Source organism: Nyctereutes procyonoides, unplaced genomic scaffold (assembly GCF_905146905.1).
Source record: "Nyctereutes procyonoides isolate TBG_1078 unplaced genomic scaffold, NYPRO_anot_genome, whole genome shotgun sequence".
Taxonomy (NCBI): Eukaryota; Metazoa; Chordata; class Mammalia; order Carnivora; family Canidae; genus Nyctereutes; species Nyctereutes procyonoides.
Window position 1 is genome coordinate 14,914,915 of NW_026575037.1, and position 19,491 is coordinate 14,934,405.

A 19,491-nucleotide genomic window follows, 5' to 3' on the forward strand; every position below is an offset into this window, starting at 1 on the left:
ACTCGATCCAGGGTCTCCAGGATCACGCCCCAGGCTGCAGGCAGCACTAAACCCCTGCGCCACCGGGCCGCCCAGATGTTGACCTTAAACCGCTGTACCTATAAATGTATTTCATTTACTGATTACATATTATGTGCCTACACTTTGATAGGCCCTGGTCTTGCAAGGAGGAGAACACGGACATTCGCATAATTGCTGTAATAGCTGGATAATAGCATCTAAAGATATTATATCCTCCTCCCTAGAACCTGTAAATGTTAGATAGGTTACAAATGTCTGGCAGATGTGTAAAATTGAGGATCTTTTTTTTTTTTTAAAGATTTTTTTTTAATTTTTATTTATGATAGTCACAGAGAGAGAGAGAGAGAGAGAGAGGCAGAGAGAGAAACAGACTCCATGCACAGGCAGCCCGACGTGGGATTCGATCCTAGGTCTCCAGGATCGCGCCCTGGGCCAAAGGCAGGCGCCAAACCGCTGCGCCACCCGGGATCCCTAAAATTGAGGATCTTGAGATGACAAGATTAAGCTTGACAAGATTCAGGGGGGCCTCTATGCAATCATGGGTGGCTTACAAGACAGATGCAGAGATTTGACACAGGCAGGAGGAAGCAGCAGTGTTATCAGGGAGGCAAAGGGGATGGTGATGTGACCACAATCCCAGCAAGGCGCACAGCCACCAGTGGCTAGAGGAAGCAAAGAACAGCTTTTCCCTTTGAGCTTCCAGAGAGAGTGTGGTCCTGTGAACACCTTAACTGCAGCCTAGTGATACAGATTTCAGAACACTATCCTCCGGAACCATGAAAGCATACTTTTCTCTTGTTTTAAGCTGTCTAGTTTGTGGTCATTTGTCACAGCAGCCATACGAAATTAATACAAGTTATAATATGGGGCACCTGCATGGCTCAGGCAGTTAAACATCCTGTGATTTCTGCTCAGGTCATGATCTCATGGGTCATGGACTCAAACCCGGCATCCAGTTCTGTGCTCAGTGGGGAGTCTACTTGAGATTCTCTCTCTCCCTCTTCCCCTTCCCCTACCCTGTGCTCAACTGCACTCATTCTCTCTCTCCCTCTCAAATAAATAAATCTTAAAAAAAAACAAGTTATAATACAACAAAAGTTTTAATAGAGGGAGGAACAAAATACAGTAGAAAGGCTTTATAGAAGACCTGACATTTTAGTTCCTTCTAGAATAAAGACTAAAGATTGACCAAAAGAAAGAGGCTCCCAAATGGATTTTAAGAACCTGAAGGTATACATTAACTGGAGTAGGAGAGACTTGACCATCTAGGCAAGTCTTTTTCTTTTCTTTTCTTTCTTTTTTTTTTCCTTTTTTTAAAGATTTTATTTATTTTTAGGCAGCTGGCATACATCATGGTGGCCAGACGCCTCTTCAGGGCTACACAGACCTGGGCCACCTGGCGGTCCCAGAAGCTCCCGGTCCCTGCCAAGCCTGGAAGACACCTCATACAGGATTAAAATCCTGCCACACACTCAAAAAAAAAAATATTTTATTTTTTTAAAGTAATCTCTACACCTAATATGGGGCCTGAATTTACAACCCAGAGATTAAGAGTCACAGGCTCCACTGACTGAGCCAGCCAGGTATTCCAAGAATTTTTCTTTTATTTAACAAATACTTCTATAGCTATGTACCAGGTACACTTTTAAAATCTATTTAAATCATTTTAATGACATAATTAAATAACATCCTAATGACAATTTATAGATGAGAACACTGAATCACTATAGTTAATTAACTTGTCCAAGGGAACAGTGGGGTTCATGTGGCAGTGAGTCCATGGTCTGAACCAGTTCAATAAGCTACCTAATCGTTTGGCCTGGGCTACAGCCCTAGGTAGGGGGGTCTCAGGTGAAGCTGGGCCAGCAAGGTAAGCCTCATGATGTAGGGTTCTGTGAGACTGTGTGCATAGGAGTTCCATGCACTGTATGAGGGCAAAGAGCAGGAGGAGAAATTTGGCTGGCGTGATCTGATTGTTGATTTAGAAAGATCATCTTCATGACTGAATGTAGGATGCATTACAGGGGACTGAGGTCTGAGAGAGAGAGAAAGTCTGATGCAGTAGATAGTCCAGAGGAGCAAGATTGCTGGCATGAACAAGGGCAATGACAGTGGTGACGGAGAAGAGGGATATAGATTTGAAGAATTTTTGCTTCTCCCTCTACCTATGTCTCTGCCTCTCTATCCCTGTGTCTCTCATGAATAAATAAATAAAATCTTGAAAAGGGAAGGGGCATCTGGGTGGCTTAGTGGTTGAGCACCTGCCTTTGGCTCAGGTCATGATCCCAGGGTCCTGGGATTGAGTCCCGCATCAGCCCTCGCTGTCTGGAGCTTGCCTCTCCCTCTGCCTGTGTCTCTCTCTGCCTCTCTCTCTCTGTGTCTGTCATGAATAAGTAAAATCTTTTTTAAAAAAGGAAGAAGAACTTTTAATTTAATTACCAGGACCTCATGATTAGGGAGTGTGAAGGCAAAGGAGAAGGGGGAATATAAGCCATGGGGAATTATGGCCAACAATGGCCGACATCACCTCCATCCAGTCCCTCAAGTGTATTTCTTCCTACCTTCTGTCCTGTGCATATTCGACAAACAAGATTTCGTTATTTCTTCCCTCACTGTATTTCTTGTTCAATGTCCCTTTGTTTCTATTTTTATGCCATTCTGTCCTTATGGCTTCATGCCTGGATTACTGCAATAGCAGTAATATTTTGAGATTGCCAGAGATTATATAGCCAGCTCTGCATTTCCTTTCGTACCCTCACCATTTCTCCCATTCAGTCAGTGGCCCTGACTCAGAGAAGAGATGATATTGCAGAGGAGTAGAGAAAGGGCTCCTGGGCTTCAGGAGCTGAGGGTCTCAGGAGACTCAGGCTCCAATCTTCACAAATTCATGTTGATGTAGAGCAAGGACTCCCTCCGCCCAGAAGACCAAGCAAGAGGGAAGTCAGGGTACTTATTTGAGAAAGGGCCTGCACCTTCGTTTCCTTCCAGGCAACACTGGAGGAGTAGGGCAACATAACAAAAACCCCTTAACTGTCAGGAGATTCAGAATGGAGATGACCTATGGGCTAGACTCCTGTAGACCCCAGAATTCCTTGTGTACTAGAAATGGGTGTGTGAGAGACTCTCTGAGGTCTCCCACGGGAAGCAGGAGAGTGGGTTCCCATGTCCCCAAGGGAGGCTCTCAAGTGGACAAGTGAGCTATCCAAGGGAAGCACTGTGGATGAGAACAAGGGACAACCCAGCAGAGACCTGTGTGGACTGACGACCAAAGATCATCAAGGACTTGGTGCCTCAGCACCATGGTACCACCCAAACACAAGAGGCAACCCCAGGAAACAGAATAGAGTCTCTTCTAGTTCTGCGTGCCCTAGTTACTGCCATCAAACACATTGTCTTAAAATAATTGCTTTCATAATGAGACTTTCTGTCAAAGAACTTCCCTTTGCTCTTGATCATACATGTCACCAAGGTCAAGCTCTTCTTTCTGGCTTTAAAAATTCAACCAATACCTGCAAATCCAACCACTACCTGTCTTGCTCAGCTTGAGTTCTATCTATTCTGAGAAGCCTCCTCCAAATGTTTTTGCCCATAACAATTTCTATTCCCTAAGGTAAGTCTCAGCTATCTGTACTTTCTTGACATGTAATCAGCAATGTTATGCATATCCCCATGTAAGTTAAAAGGTCTTTAAAGGGAGATGCTATATATTATATTTGCTGGTTTTCTCCGTGGAGACCTCCATAGTTGTTATGTGTTAAATTCTCAAATATTTTCCCAGTGACTGAAGTGTTGAAAAGGCTGATAAGGTTTTGATGAGTGATGATACTTTGATTTTAGGAGGATGTTATGCTGGTTATGTTTTTGACCTAATTCCTAGACTCTATTACAACCATATTCCAAGAATGAATCAACAATTCTAGGTAGTGAATCTATGGAGAGTTTCAAGATCAGAGTCTTTATTCTGAAATAGTTAAAAACAAATTTAAAAGGGCTGAGAGTTTGTTGTTGTTGTTATTTAGAGGAGAGTATACTGTTAAAAGGGCTGAGAGTTTGTTGTTATTTTCCTGATCAAGGACTCGTAGGGTTGGCGTGGAATCCAGGTGGCCAAAGACACTCACCTGCAACAGTGGTAACTGTGCTCTGTTGTCTTGCTGGCAAGCAAAAGTGTGGACTCAGAAATAAACCCTGCTTCCAGGCTGAAGTGCAGCAAGAGCATTCCTGATGCATAATTTATAGCCCCAACACCAGCATCTCAGCTACACTGCAGCATTTTACTAGAGGCAGAGTTACCCTAGAAGAAGAAACTATTTCTATCAGTGGGAGGAGTAACTAAGTCAGAGAAAGCACATAAATAACTGTATCAGAGTGAGATTGACCAATTCTTAAACTACCAGCCATATTCTCTTGTGTTTGGAAGGAGAAAGAAAGAAAAAGCTGGCTTTGTCCTTATGATTTAGGAAATATAATAGTTTTAACTAGATACTTAAAATTGAATTAAAAGCCGATAAAGGCCCAAGGAAAGGTCCCATTATTAACATATTTGGTTCTCAGCTAGATTCATAAGATCTTTTCTTTACCTCTGGAAAGTCTTACCACTTTTATCCCCCATAAAAATTTTGTACTCAAAAAAAAATTTGTAAAAAGAACTAAATGTAACAAAGTTTAGAAATCTTATATATTTCTATCTTTTCTTTTTTTAAGAATTTTATTTTATTTTAAAGACTTTATTTATTCATGAGAGAGAGAGAGAGCAGAAGCAGGCTCCATGCGGGGAGCCTGATGTGGGACTCAATCCCTGGACTCCAGGATCACGCCCTGGGCCAAAGGCAGGCTCTAACCTGCTGAGCCATCCAGGGATCCCTATATATTTCTATTTTATTGAGACTTGTTAACAATTTTCTTAATTTGGAGGAGGCAGTGTCATCTAGTGGCCGGAGGAAGGGGCTGGGTACAGAATTTGACTGTAACCAATGGCTGGTGACCTTGAGCAACTCACCCACAGATTTTATATGAGGACAGAGGAGTTCCATTAAAAGAAGAGATGAGGTATGATATTTAAAGCCTTAAAGCCTTAGTCTACCTGTATTATAAGCTTAATTTTTACACAGAATTTGAATATATTTCTTTTATAAGAGGGGAGAAAAATACAAGAGGAAAAAGTCATGTGAATTGAAGAATCCACGCAAAAGCTAAAAATAGTCAACTGTCAACATCTTAACTTCGAGTTATCCCAACACTTAAAAAGAAATCTTTGGGGGCACCTGGGTGGTTCAGTCGATTAAGCATCTGCTTTGGGCTCAGGTCATGATCCCAGGGTCCTGAGATGGAACCCCATGTAGGGTTCCCTGCTCAGTGGGGAGTCTGTATCTCCCTCTCCTTCTGCCCCTCCCCCTTGCTCGCATTCTCTCTCTCAAATAAATAAATAAAATGTTTAAAAATGTTTGGTTTAATTTTCTTTCCTAATAAGGATTAAACATTAGCAGCATCAGATGTTTGTTATCTTTAAATACAGCTAATTTAAAGAGCAAAATAACATATTGAACTATTTTGAAAAGTACACACAGGGCAAACAAATATTTTATCTGTATATATTCTAATGGCTACTTTTTTTTCTAATGGCTACTTTTAAAGAAATTTTAGATATCCTGGCATTTATTTCACTGACTTATATTTTTGAAATATACCACTTTGCAAGCAGCCAATGAGATTTTCATTTTTTGCTTGCATTGCTTGCTGGTTTTCCTTCATCACAAGCTACATCTTTGTCTTTTCCCATCTTTGGAATTTTGTAGACTGAAATCAAAGAAACCAAAAAACTGGAGAGAAAAAATAGATGAAGTAAAATAAAGCAAAGTGACTAAATGTAGTTCTTGGGGTCAAAGGGCAGATAGACTGAAGGGCTTGTGCATCCTTTCATTGTTCAGTCACGGATTAACACTGCAAAACACTCTCTTGGGTACCATGGAGGAGTCAAAGTTATATTAGACCCACTTCTTGAACTTCATGAGTTTAGAATCTCAAAGAGGAAACATAACATATATTTAGGAAGCTGTAATAATCTACTAGAATGGAAGCCTCATAAGGACAAGGTGTTTTGTCTGTTTTGCTCATTGCTGTAACCTCAGGCAGGTGCTTGGTACAAGGTAGGTACTCAATAAATATTTGTCAGATAAATGGATGATACGAGGCAGAGTGTTGAGCCATTTAAGAATTAGTTTTTAAAAAAGTGAAAATGGTAGTAGGAGAGGCAGGTAACTTCCATCATCTTTGAAACATCTTTGAAATTATATATGTAACTTGTAGATAACTACATTGCCAGGCCATGAACAGAATCTCCGTGCACTGCTACTGTGGTTCGCATCCACCAACTTCTCTATCAAACTCTTCAAGTAAGACCATGACACGGACATGTTACTTAACATGCTGGGCCACAGCCAAATGAGGAAGTCAAGCTAGACCAGGGTTTGTGGGACAAATATGCAAGATCCTTTTGGGGGGCAGAATGGTTAAGTGTGTACATGAACCAATTAAACGTCTGATTTCATAGATGTGATTGCCCAATGGAGGAGACCTAAAGGGAAAATATTAAGGACATAATAGTAGAGGTGCTCTGTAAATACGATGAAAATTGTGAAGACGAGAGACATGAATGACTAAATTTTGGGAAACAGTGGAAGGGAGATGATTAGGGTCATTTTAGTGACCCTAATAACAAAACAGTATTTAAATTAACTTCAACCAAAAAAATTGCCTTCTCCTAACCTAAACATCACTAAGCATAGTTTACTTTCTTAAATCATCTGTTTCTCAACATCTTTCTGGATAGTTGACTACATATACATAGTACCTGTTTTGTTTGGGTGCGTTTTTTACAGCGAGCTCTCTACTGAGGACTGGGACTCTTACAAAGCGGTGCTTGTACCTGCCAAAGCTTTTGCCAGTCTGCAGCAAAGTAAGACAAATATGAATAATCCAATATCTACTTATAAAGCTAAGCTGACTCAGTTTAAAGGACTTTTCTAAAAAAAAATCTGAGATTTGAACCATTTTATGTTTAGAATATCTTCATTTATGATGGAAGCTGAAAATGGTATTCCTTTGAATGGTCTAGAGAAAATAAAAATCGTCAATCCTCTGTGGATTCCATAACCTTCTAAATAAATTATGCTATTTTCTGAAATGTAAAGGCAGGGATGTTAAGAATGGCATTACAATGTCATTACAGAGGCTTCTTGGGATTGTTCCTTAAGATTTTTGTGTCTTCAAATAACCTTATGAGAAGTATTCAGGATCATGACACCTTGATTTCCTTTAGTTCTTGGTCATAGACACTGGTGCTTGTCGACATTCAATACAAGGATCAAGAAACAGAAGGCTATATGCAGTTGAAGCTATCATGTCTTTAAAGACATTTAAAAAATTCATTTCTGTTCTTACCACAATTTCATCACTTTTGGAAAAGAGATTAGGCATCTTCGATGGCAGTGTTATGAACATTACCATTTTAAGCAAGCATTTACTGATGTAGTTTTATTGAATCCCATTTTTCCTTTGACCATAAATGATTTATTTATGTTACCTAGAGTGCTAAGGAAACAAACTGTGGGAAAAAATGATAAGACCACTGATTTTATTGCTCTGTAAGCAATGTATATTAACTTTATGAAGCTTAGAAAACACATACAAAACCCAGTGATTACCAGCGTAAAGTTTTTGTTGTGGATCTTTCTCCACCTTTCTTTATGAACATAGAAATATTTTACAATAAAAATGGGATTATATTGTACATGCTCTTTTATAACCTGCTTTTTCATCTTAAAAATATGTTGTAAATCTGTTTCCATAACATTAAATATTTTTCTCCATCATTTTAATGACTTCATACTGTGATATTTTATAATGCTCTGTCATCTTGTAATGCACCGTCATCTATTTAACAAGTTCCTTGTTGTAAAATACTGTCCTTTTTTTTCCTACTGTTGAAATGAGCATCTTTGCTAAGTTAAATATTTTTTTACATTCTTGAATAATGCACTAGAATAGATCCTAATTTAGAATTGCTGAGTCAAGTATCTGCAAATTTATAAGACTTTTTGATACGTTGCACAGAACTGATATACAAATGTGTTTATTTGCTTATTTATTTATTAAAATGTTTGCAGTCCATGGAGAAGATAGAAAAAGAATCTAAACCGTTGCATGATGCCCCTTGCACTTCATTTAATTTCCAAAAAACTCATTACATCTTAAAGTGAGACATCTCAGATGAGGTCATCAGACTTTGACCAAAGGGATCCTGCATATCATCTAATTCAAAAGCTTTGTTATTAGAGCTGAGGAAACTGAGTCTGAAGCTAACAAGGAGCAGAGCTGATCCATGACTGGCCCCAAGTGCTCTCTTCTTCCAACTCCAACAAGAGAAGATCAAGTCGTTCTTTAGATATTCAACACAGAACTGACCTATCTCACAATCTATAATAGCTACAAGGTCTTTTACTGTACCATAGTTTGTTCAATCAACCCCTAGTTGATGGATATTAGGATTGTCTGGAGTTATTAACTAAACATTGTGGCAATAGACAATCTTTTAAATATTAGCTGTTTAAATGTCTCTAATAAATAAACTACTTTTCTTTTGGGAAATGTTACATGTGTTATTTCCTGGAGATTCACAATGCATATTCACATATTAAGCAGATATGTAATGAACACCTACCGACTGTGCTAGGTGTTGGAGTTAACATGTTAAAGACTCTGAAAATTTTTACAGTGACAGAATCTTTAAAATTTTTAAAAATAAAAATTTCCCAACCTTTTCTTTTCTTTTGGATCTTGGCACACCCTCTCCCCCTTTTAAAAAAACTGAACATCTACTAGTATTGCTCTAATCTTATCTGGAGCAGAATTTGGAAAACGATAATCTGGTATCAATCTTATTGAAAACTACTAATTAAGTGTCTGTACCTAATTGTTACTTTTCTAGGAACTCTGAAAAATCTCGAGAATTATTTAGAGGAAAGATGTTCTAGGCATTTCAGAAGACTACATCTTTGATCTGTACTGCCAGATTAACTTCCAGGATAAGTAGTATTTGGATATGAATATTTTGTTTTGTTTTTGATATGAACATATTAGTGGGACAGCTTTATTTTATTTTTGAAATAGTATTCATATCATCAGAACAAAAGGATTAGTTGGGGTGCCTGAGCGGCTCGGTGGGTTGGGCATCTGAGTCTTGACTTTGGCTAAGGTTATGATCCCAAGGTAGTGGGATGGATCCCCCCGTTGGGCTCTGTGCTCACCTAGGGTCTGCTTGTTCCTCTCCCTCTACTCCTCCCCAGCTCTCTCTCTCTTTTTCTCAAATAAATAAATAAATAAATAAATAAATAAATAAATAAAATCTTTAAAAAAAAAGAACAAAAGGAATAGTTGAAGATAAAAGGAGAATGTGGGATATAAAGTAGATTTTGGCTCAGCATCTGATTTGTTGGGGAGAAGGGAGAATTTGCAAGGGGAAAAGAACAGACAGAGGAAGAATAAGAGAGAGATGAAATTATTAAAGGGAATCAAGGATGGAGGTTTCAAAGATTCTGTAGCAACATGTGAAAAACAATTAAAATATTTGGTAGAAAAAGGAGGATACAAAGTCCTGCTCGTAATATGTAAAAACCGATTAGGAAAAGAAAACTGGGGCGGGAGTGAGAATCCAATGAAATAATAGTATTTGGGTTGGGGTGCTTTTTTCCCTCATCTCTAATTGTCGTTTTCATTTTTATTTTTAAAATATATAAAAGATTGAAAAGGAAAGAAATACTACAGGATCAGACAAAATTAGAAGAGAGGCTTATGGAGGAGGAGGAAGGTAGTGGTTGAGTCGAACAAAGGCAACAAATAGATTAAAGTGAGTTAGGGTAGAAGAGAGAACGTTCAATTTGTCCTGGAGGAGATCATTAATGACTCAAGTGCTGTGAAGTGGACAAAAGCCAGTCTGTAGTGGGGTCAGATGAGAGAACCAGACAAGAATAATTTTTTTTGGGCCTAGGATCATAATAATTCACTTAGAGCTTCCCCCCTAGCCACTATTACTTTAGTTCTGGTTTTATCATGTTGGGATTTTGCCTATAACAGTTTTTTTTTTTTTCCAGGAGCTGATAAATGAAAACCTTAAAAAAAGAAATCCTATGAGTAAGTTTCTTTGCCCTTATATTTGAACTGAATAATAAAGAAATGGTAAATTCTCTTTCTGAGCTGTGTTAGAAATGCTACCATATAGAAGTCTTAATAATATACTCTGTGCGTGCCATTTAAAAAACAGAAGAACTTGGTCGCCCAAGGTCATTTCAGATGCCTTTTTTCCTTAGTGATTTGTGTATATTTTATCCATAAAAGACAAATTATTATGAAAGGATATGAAATATAGGTTTAAGAAACTCAAAGAACAAAGTGCATTCTTTGCTCTTTGAATTTCTTAAAATTAAGTTCTTAAGACTCCTGCTGCTTACCTTCAAACAAGCAACCTTGAAACTACTCCATGAAACCTGGTTAAAGGACGAACCAAAGAGTTTTCACTTACATATATAAAAAAATAGCACATGGGAGAGAGAACGCTCAAGTCTTCCAGTATCCATACTTATTAACTAAATTGAATGCCTGTGGCGGGTCTCTTGGGAGCACACAGTAGCAGCCTCTTTATATTACAACTCAGCCAGAAGCATTTATTTCCTTGTAATTAAGGTCAAGGGTGCAACGAGTGATGCGAACGGGAGCAATTATGTGGATTATTCAGCTCCCTCAACTTTTCTCAAGAGTTTGTATGTTTGTGGCTTTATGTTTGTCTAAAGTCCTTCTATAGCCCCCTGGGTTGTCCGTGGTTCTATCCAACCTCAGATAGGAACAGTAGCTAATACTTATACAGCACTTGTATGCCAGACACTGTTTTAGGTGCTTTTGATATATTATGTTCATCCATCCTTTCAAAACTCTAGGGGGGTTAAATGTGAAGTCCTAGTTCTCCAGAAGCAGGCCCTGAGATGAGGTTCAAATGCAAGGGAGTCATCCCTCAGGTGGTCCTGGGAGAGACCAGTACGGAGTGATGGAAGGAGGACAGGAAAAGGTTGGTGAGCTAAGCAAGGAGGCATCTCAAGCCAAGGTCCTAAAGGGCAGCTCCAGTTGGTCCCGCAGGGAAACTCTATAGGCTAGGAAGGGAAGCTTGGCTCCCATCCCACACCACAGGGGTGGCAAGGAACGTATGTGTGAGTGGTGGGTGGAATCTAGGAAAGAACAGCATCAGGCACTTACTGAAGGGGGTGGGCCAGAAACACCACTGACCAGTGTCTGCTCCAGGTAGGGACTATTATCTCTAGTATATCTTGCCCAAGATCTCAAATCTTGTAAGTGGAACATCTGTTATTTGAAAGTGTGAAGTTTGATTCTAAAAGTCATGTGCATAAACCATGGTGCTACATGGGAAAGATTGTATCTTGACAGTGTGCTACTGTATTATCAATACGTTTTCTAAAGTTTTCACAATGGACCGTGTAGCGTAAATTATTTTTATTTTATTTGGCTTCTAAAAATGCTGGAAGCATGTCCCAGAAGGAATCCATTCATAATCTGTTGAACTAAGTTTCGGATACCTTAAGCCCCTAAGCCTAAGGTAAGCTCAGAGAACAGACTAAAAAAATCAGACAGTTGGTGTGCCTCAAAGAATGCACTGCTCCCAAAACACCTCCACAACGAGAAGATAGAAAAGGTGATTCCACAAGTCTTTCTTATAAAGGTGTATTCATGCTGATTTTACATTAAGATAATGTCAGTTTATATTACTGACCTGATATTTTATATACTCATCATCCTCTTAACTTTTTTTTTTGATTTTTAAAAAATATTTTCTTTTTTAAATTTTGTTTTATTCTTTTAAGGTTTTATTTATTTATGAGAGGCAGAGAGAGAGCATGAGTAGGGGAAGGGGCAGAGGTAGAGGGATAAGCAGTCTCCCCACTGAGTCCCAGGACCCTGAGATCACAACCTGAGCCAAAGGCAGATGCTTAACTGACTGAACCATGTAGGCACCCCTAAAATTTTTTATTTTTTAAACAAAGCTTATTTTCCTCTCCAAATCACTAATTTTTGCTTGTTTGTTTTAGTGGAACACTTTTCTGAAACATTTTTAAAAACATTTTTTCAAGATTTATTTATTTTGAGAGGAGGAGGAGCAGAGAGAGACAGAGAATCTCAAGCAGACTCCCTGAGGAGCCCAAGGCAGCACTTCATCCCCCTACTCCAAGATCAAGACCTAAGCCAAAATCAAGAGTCGGATGCTCAACCGACTGAGCCATTTTTCTTAACTTTATTTTTTTTCATTTTTCTTTATTTTTTAAAAATTTTTTAAATTCATTTATTCATGAAAGACAGAGAGAGAGGCAGAGACATAGGCAAAGGAAGAAGCAGGCTCCACACAGGGAGCCCGATGCAGGACTCGATCCCGGGTCTCCAGGATCACTCCCTGGGCTGAGCCACCCAGGGATCCCTCATTTTTCTTAACTTTAAAGGAATTCTCTTTATTTTGTTTTGAAAGGGAGAGTATGAATAATATGTGTCTATCTCTTTACACTTGGTAAAAAGAGAAAAAACTTATGCATAGTACATAGTGGTGGGTGACCAATTAAGTAACATCAAGAGCTTGAGAATGGCTCTGCTAGAGCTGGTGGCTGAGAGAAAAAAGTGGTAACTCAAACTCTGTGGAGAGAAGCAGCTAGAAACTTGCTGGTCCAGAGAAGACAGCAAAAAGGTAGACAAGGGTACTTTATGGGGAAGGCTTAGGGAATGCAGAATTTCTACAGTTTTCTTTGTGTGTTTTGGGTGAAGGGGAAAATTCTCCTTTTTAGCAGATACCTATGGAGGGTCATGCTTTGTGGATGCATTGAACCGAAGTCTCTGCTGTGCCACCATATTATCCAGGAGGGAGAATGAAGGAGGCAAAGGCTTGAATGCTTGCCAAAAGGTTCTGAGATCTTAGATAATAAAAGCTAACAGTTCTATGGTACTTCTTAAATGCAAGGGACTGTTTGAAGAGTTCTATATGTAGTAACTCTTGAAAGTCTCCTAATGACCCTACAAGACTACTAGTAAGTAGGATCTCTCTTTTATAGAGGAGGAAACTGAGGCACAGCGAGGTTAAATAGTCAAGATCACACAGCTTAAGTTGTGGGGCTGGAATTCGAGTCTGGGTTATCTGCTTTCAGATTCCATGTTCCTACCCATCACCCTGTACAGACCACCTAAAATGTCCAGAATATGCTAATGAGGTCACTCATAATTTATTTGTAGTTGAATCTATTTACGAACACTGCAATTTTTAAAGAAACCCCTATTTCTCACTTGGTAATAGCTATAGGAGAAAATTTGAGTTCAGATAGAAACATTTACCAAGAGGTCTTAAAGTTGCTATCAAGTAGTAAGCCCCTAGACGTGTTTGGAAACTGTAAAGAAGTGGCAGCCGGGCAGATGAGCACGGAGGAGCCGGTATTCCCTGCCCACGGGGAGTTGGCACTGGCAGCAATTATATCACAAAGTCATTCTCAACACTCAGCTGCTTGCTAAGAATTAATTGCTGGAACCAGATCTAGTGAGCTTCATGTTACCACGCTTTGGATGAGGCACGCACATTAGTGTGATATATTTAGTCTTCAGAAACAGCTAAAATTAAGAATAGCTTTCAAACCGAAAAGATAATGTAAATCAGTATAACATGTGGTTATTTGCTTCCTCTCCTCACATAAACAACTGCACACCTATTTATTTTGTAAGAGTAAAGCCCACCTCTTACCCCAGGACAGGAATGACTCACCAAGGGTTCACTTGCAAAGAAGCCTGCACCTGCCAGGGCCTCTGCTGCCCTCCAGAGGCGAGTCAGATCAGGGCCGCTCACCTCCGAAACTTGCCTATGTCTGAATTGCACGGAGACGCCTCCTTACTCTCCCTTTTGAGTGTTGTATAAATGCCATTCGTCAAAAGGTGATGAGGTGAAAACCCTCCAAAGACAAAGAGCTATTAAATATTGCTCACAGTGCATGAGTGGTAGAGCTGGATTGAACCCAAGTGTGCCTGGCTGCGTGGACTAAGATTGTAACCACTCTATTAAGGCGCACATCAAAAGTTTAATTTTAAGGTACAGGTTTTGTTTTGCTACAAATCTTTAACCTGAATCTAGTAATGAGGGAATGATTCGCCTGGACACTTTAAAATGTCAATGATATGGCAGACAGAAAAGGAGGAAGAGAAGAAGAAGGAGGAGGGTAAGAGGGAGGAGGAAATATTCCAGAGATGTGACAAATAATTATAATGCATAGCCTGTTATATATATATAAACCCACATATAAAAACCCACATATGAAAAACAAAACTATAAATAATATTATTGGGAAAATTGAGGAATTTTGAATATGGACTATACTGGATAATAGTACTATAGTGTTAAATTTCTTAAGTATAATGCTTCTACTGTGGTGATATAGGAGGTATGTCCTGTTAAGTGATGCTTGATGAAGTATTTAGGGGTGAAATGTCATGATATCAGCAAATTACTCTTGCACATTTAAGGGGAAAAAATAAAAACACATGGAAGAGAGAAAGAGAAAGCACATGTGGCAAAATGTTCAAAATTGGTACCCCTAGTTAAAGGAGAGTATGATGGTCACTTACTATTTTTAAAAATGTTTTGTAGGTTTGGAATTTTTAGATGAAAAATTAGAGGAGAAATGTACTTCATCTCAAAATAAGAGCCAGTGAAGGGTGTCACCAATGTATTTGCCCGGACAGATAAGTGAGAACAGTGTGTGGGGGTTGGAATCCATAGGCAAGCTTAGCAATCCGTAGACATGTGTTATGTGTGGGTGTATGAGATGTTAAAGCTTTTCTATTAGTGTTTTTTCATTAGTATTAGGTATTACATACACCAGTTTGCATTTTCAAAAAATATTCACATTTCCATCCAATGGAAATGGATAGAGGGAATTATAAAGCTCTTTATAAAATTAAAAATCATCTAATTTCAGTCTTAGAATTATTGCATTTTTGTTGTCAACAGATAAGACATATATAGAGGTCTGCCTTTCCTTTTTTTTGTTCAGGAAATATGTATTGAAATGTTCGCTGTGTTCCAGGCACTGGTCAAGATGTTTGTTTGGTTAACAAACCAAGACCCCTGAATTGTGCCTGTCTTGTATTGGGAGAGAGACAAAGTAAACATAATGAAGTAAAGTGCAGGGAATATCAGAAAGCTACCATTGACAAGGGAAAGCACAAAAATAGAGAAATATGGCAGGAAATTTGGCAGGTCGTTGTGGAGAAAATGGTTTGTGATTTTAGATAGGATCCCCAGAGTAAGTTTCATTCAAATATGACCTTGTGACAGTCTGGAAGGAAAATAGAAGAACACGATGAAGAAAGATCCCAAGGTGAGAGCATGCCCAGGGTGGCTAGAGCTGAGTGTCAAGAAGGAAAGAGTAAAAGGATATGCAGTCAGGGAGTAAATAGAGTAACTTCATACAAGTCATTATGAAGGCATTGGTTTTCATGCTAAGTAAAAATAGGAGGCCACTGGATGAGTTTGAGTAGAGCAGTGACATGATGTAACTTAGTATTTGAAAAATCGCTCTTTGAGGGAGACAAAGATGGAAGCAGAGTCCCCAGTTAGGAGGCTATTGTAATAATCCAGACAAAAGATGATGGTGACTTGGCATAGGCTAGCAGAATTGGTGGAGGAGAGATGTGATCAGATTCTGGATGTTTTGATGACGGAGCCAACATCGGAAGGATTTACCGATAAATTGGATGTGGTGTTTGAAAGAAAGATAGGTCAAGGGTCACTTAATCTTTTGTCCTGGGAAAATGAAGTTGTCTTCTACTGAGACAGGGAAAATTAGGTAAAACAGATTTTTGAGAGAAAGAGTTGAATTTTGGACATGCTGAGTTTGAACTATTAGACATTCAAATGGAGATGCCATTTGACATAAAGGTAGTAGGATATGGAAGTCGAGATTGGTGAGAGGTCAGGACAGGAGATTGAAAACTGATCATAATTGGTTGTACAGAAGGTAGTGAGTTTGAATAGAGAAGAATCTAAGTACTAGGCCTCTGGAATTATTCTGTTTTGTGTGTTTATTGAACTTGTTATGTTTCTCATTTTCTTTAGAAAATTACAAAACAAAAGAGAAAATTGACAATTATCTTAATTACTGAAGATAGTCTATTAAATAATTAGATTTTCAAAGTATATTAATTTTCCTCAATTATCTGGTTTGATTTTCTGCAAATGTGTGCATTATTCAGACACTAAAGCAGCTACAATTTTAGCTGCTTTATCCTAGTGTAATTTAATCAATAATATATTCATCTTTAAAACAGTCAAGTTCAACAATGCTTTCACGTAATTCTGTAGGTGGAGTCATCGTGTATTATTTTCTGAATTTAAATTAAATGTTCTGTTGCTATATGATTATTCTTTCCTCTTTGTCTAATGCTTATGACTTCACAGTTCTCATTTTAGTGATATAGTAAGTGGATTTTAAAAGTTATGCCCAAGCAGAACTACTACTAACCAAGGAAAGAAAGAAAAGAGGAAATGCTGTCTTGAGGGAAAGATATGTAAATATTTCTTGTTGTGTATAATAAAGACAATTGGTATGATAAGGAGTTCATTCAATTGCAAATAAGCCTATCTCTTAAATGCATTTTATCAATAAGATTTTAATTTTATTTCTTTTTTTTTAAGATTTTATTTATTTATCCATGAGAGACACACACACACAGAGAGAGGGAGAGGCAGAGACACAGGCAGAGGGAGAAGCAGGCTCCATGCCGGGAGCCCGACGTGAGACTCGATTCCAGGACTCCAGGATCATGCCCTGGGACAAAGGCAGGCATCAAACCGCTGAGCCACCCAGGGATCCCCCAAGATTTATATTTTAATGTCAGAGCTACTTTAACCTTCTTTTAAAGTTAATTAAATATGGGCAAGCTCAGGAGAATTTTTTTCATAATGAACTAAATGATGGTGGTAGGTAATCTAGATTATATAGGCAAGTCATGAGATTTATCGGTAAAGAAAAACCCAATTTAGCCCAACTTTATTGAGACATATAACAGAAAATACGAAGGTGGTCAGGCTTCTGGGTTTGTTTATCAAGTATCTTGTTTTGGTTTTTTTGTCTGCCTCTCTACTCTGCCATCCAGTGTGTTGTCTTCAATCCCAAGCTGACTTTCTTTGCAGATCTAGAGAGGCTGCCAAAAGTAGCTGGACTATTTGCTTTCTTGAAAATGCTCAAGGAGAAGGAATGCCTTCTTCATTTATTAGGCAAGTGATCTGAGCTGGGTGCCAATCCTTGTGGCCAGTAGAATGCCATGTGCTGAAAGTCTTAAGGCCTCAGTCACTTGATCCCTGTGACAAAGGGCATGGAATTCTCTTGACTTGCTTTATATTTTTGGAGATATCAGTGAGGTCAGTGCTCTTTGGAGTACATGACTGGTACATAGCAGGGGTGGAGTAACATGCTGTTGGGTAGACAGTCATCGGGGGGAACCATGGACCAAATCATCCAGATGATCCAAACTCAGTTGACACTCCAGTTTGATTTATTGTTGAGACTTCCTTCCTAACCTTGGCTATATTTCTATCTCTCATGGCCTTTCTCTATTTGGTAGTGATGGAAAACCATCTTTATCTAGCTGTGAAAAAATTTTGCTAAAATTCAGGAGTCATGGACAAGAAGAAAAACTTTTACTTTTTCTTTAGCTACTACCCAATATAAAGAGTTTATGCCTTGTTGGATCTATACAGAATGTTTGCTTCTCTGTTACCAGAGCAGAGAAGAAAACTGTGAAGTGAAAGCTAACCCCAGAAAAGTAAGAGAAGTCATTGTATCTATGAAACAAGAATATTATGCTACTGAAAAAGAATATTCAGAGACTTATAAAAGAATGCTTGAAATGAAAAATATGAATGCAAAAGTTTAAAAAGAAAGGAGAAAGATAAAATAGTGGAAACTTCCAATAAAGTAGAACAATTTAATGAAAATAGGACATAGAAAAGATTTTAACAATTTGAATAGTCTAGGAATCGCCATAATAGGGATTCCAGAAAGAGGAAATAAATGAATGGGAGAGCAATTAACCAGAGAAACAATTCAAGAAAATTTCCCATTACTAATTAAGTGAACCCAACAAAAACCTAGCATAATGGATGAAAACAAATCTACATTTTGTGAGATCACCATAAAATTTTAGTACAGTGGAGATAAAAAGGAGATCTTCTAGATAAAGTGGAGGTTAGGAACCAGATAGAGTGCAGGATGGGGACCATGTCACATTCATAGAATGTGAGAATGGCATTTGAATTAGCAATAACCACACTGGAAGTTAGAAGAGAATGGAATAACATAAAAAAGTTCTGAGGGCAAATGATTTCCGATCTGGAATTCCACATACTGCCAAACTATCATTCAGAGTAAAGATATTTTCTGACACGCAAGGTCTCAAAAAAATATGACCTCTATGAATACTTTCTTCAGAACTAATTAGGGGATGTGGTATACCAAAACAAGGAGCTAAATCAAGGGGAATGATATGGTATCTAGAACACACACACAAGGAGAAATAAATTTCTGAGGAAGCTAGTGAAGGAAGATTGTGGGATATTAGCTGTGCAATAAGTCTATGGAGTACTCAGTTCAGAATGGAACTACTGGGAATATTCCTGATCTTGCCTTATTCAGAGATTTATACTTCTAGAGATCAACTTGTGAATGAATTTGCGATAAGCATTTAGGAAACAACACAAATGAAAAAAAACCAAATAACTCTAAAAAAAACCCAAAATGTTCAAGAAGGAAATATATTTTATTCCATATTTTGTTGATTTTAAGATACTATCACTCATCAGGTCTACCAATATTTTGTGTACCATGAAGAAAAAAACCTGTAATTAAATGGTGACACAATGGCTTAATGTTAGTTCTGTGTGATATACAAATCAAGTCACAGCAGTCTCTTGCTACGTTAAAATTGCTTTCTTCCGAACTGAGGATTTTGTTATATTTTTGTCTTCAGTTACACTGCAGGACTCCTTTCCATATTCTCATTAACTAATATAACAGTTTCATCAACTCATGGGTATCTCTTTTCTTAGATCTCACAAAGCCCTTGGTTATGGTTTGCAAGAAAATACCGAATTGCTGTCATTCTTCCAATAGCAAATATTTGCTTGACTACTAATAAATTTATGCTCCACTGCTCTGAGTTGTTTTGCCTTGTTTTGTTTTTGCCTTTCTATGTACACAGGAACTTTTTGTTTTAATCCCAATTCACATTGTAGTCTTTTTGAAGACATTTTGCACCCTCTCAACATGTGTAATGTGTACCACTCATGAACTCAACCAAAGCGATGACGTTATGAATAGCTTTCACCAAACT